This window comes from Pinus tabuliformis, chromosome 4_2 (genome assembly GCF_031772625.1).
Source record: "Pinus tabuliformis cultivar Carrire ecotype Pingquan chromosome 4_2, CPIR1, whole genome shotgun sequence".
Classification (NCBI taxonomy): Eukaryota; Viridiplantae; Streptophyta; class Pinopsida; order Pinales; family Pinaceae; genus Pinus; species Pinus tabuliformis.
In genome coordinates, this window is record NC_142304.1 from 139,565,552 (window position 1) to 139,567,406 (window position 1,855).

Here is a 1,855-nt window from a genome sequence, read left to right on the forward strand (position 1 = left end):
TCCCCAGCTGAAGCTATCTTCATGAATACCCTCTGGGGAGTAGATCACTCTGCCTGCTCCTGCTGTCCCTGGATTGCCTTTGGAGACACCATCAAAAAAGATTATTGTTTTACCCTGTTTCCTCCACCAAGCTTGAAAATATGTGTCCGCTTCTCGTAGTCTCCATACAAGAGTTTTACTAGGGCAAGTGGTGTTGTTTATCCTGTCTCGAAATATATAAGTTCCCATCCATTTTTTTCCCTTCCGGGAGAAGCATGTTATCGTTTTTAAGGGGATGATTGGCCACAGTCTCGAGAAGTAATGCTTTTGCTTTTGCTGCCACCTTCAAAGGGGAGTTTGGAACGCTGTTGAAGATCTGTTCGTTTCTGGTGAGCCATATTTTCCAGCAGATGTATTTAGGTACTGCTTTCCAGATTCTATTCCATGCTGTCTTTCTTTGGGTCATGTGAGGATAACACATTCTCCAGGTGCTAAAAAGGTTAGCTACTTTGACTTGCGATGGGGCAGAGACATTGAGGCCTTGAAGTATGTAGTCCTAGACTTCTTGAGAAAAAGAGCAATCCAAAAACACATGCTCCATGGTTTCCTGGGCTTTGCAGCAGATAGAACACCTATGTGGCCCGTGAATACCTCTTTTAATCAGATTGTCGCCAGTTAGCACTTTCCCATGCATTAATACCTAGGTGAAGAAATTTATTTTGGGGAGACCAAGAGGGTCCCAAACTTGTTTCCACACAGATGCACTATGGCTCGAAGCTTGTTGTGGTTGAATAGAGGCAAATCCATGCCTTGCATTGTAGATTCCAGTCATTTCCCATCCCCATTTGTCCATCAAACACATGTGAACCAGTGCCAGTTAACTCTTCTTCTAGGAGGGTCTTTTGACTGCGCATTTGATCTGGAACTCATGGGATTTCCCAAGTTCGCCATTTTCTGGCGTCGTCCCATTTCGAGATATCTGCCAGGGTGAGGAATCGTTGCTGAGTGAGCCAGTTCCTGATTTCTTTGATTGCTTCATTTTTGCTCAACTGCGACTATCCCATTATGCTGTCTTGCCACATCATCGTGTTTTTTCCATTGCCAGGAATGCGATACAAGTGGTTTTGGAAGAACTCTATCCCACAGTAGCAGAGATGCCATATCGACGTCCCTTTGATGCTGTTATCTATCTGAATGTTCCTTAGCGATAAGCCTTTTAGATATTTTTTCTTTATGACCTGACTGACAAGGTGTTTGCTGTTTGAGAAGAGGGTCCAAAGTATTTTACCTCCAAGAGCCAGATTGGCAAGGTCTGGGTCTCTTATTTGTAGGCCTCCTTCAGAGATGGGGCATTTAACTGTATCGCAATTCATTAGGTGGAATTTTTTTTGGTTTCCTCTTCCTCCTCTCCACAAAAAATCCCTGATAAGTCTGGAGATCTGTTCCGTGATCTTCTTTGGAGCCAGAAGAAAGGAAGCCTGATAAATAGGTAGGGAGGACAAAACAGATTTTATAAGGATGAGTTTGCCAGCATTGGTGAGCCATTGACCTCCCCAAGATGTAATCTTGGACTTAATTTTTCTTATTACCTCTTTCCACAGCGATAATTTGTTAGGGCCCAGGGTTATTGGTAACCCAAGATATTTGATTTTATCCCAAGAAGCAAATCCCAAAAAGCCTAAGGAGAGGGCTATTCTCTGAATTGCTTGTTGATCCACATTCCACCTGTATATTGCACTTTTCCTTTTATTTATAAGAGCTCCTGATATGCTGCAGAATTTTTGAAGAATTCCATTGTAAACTTTGGCTATCTTGATGGAGGCTCCGCCCAAAAGAAGAGTATCATACACAAATAGTGCGTGATTGAGAGGTTCTA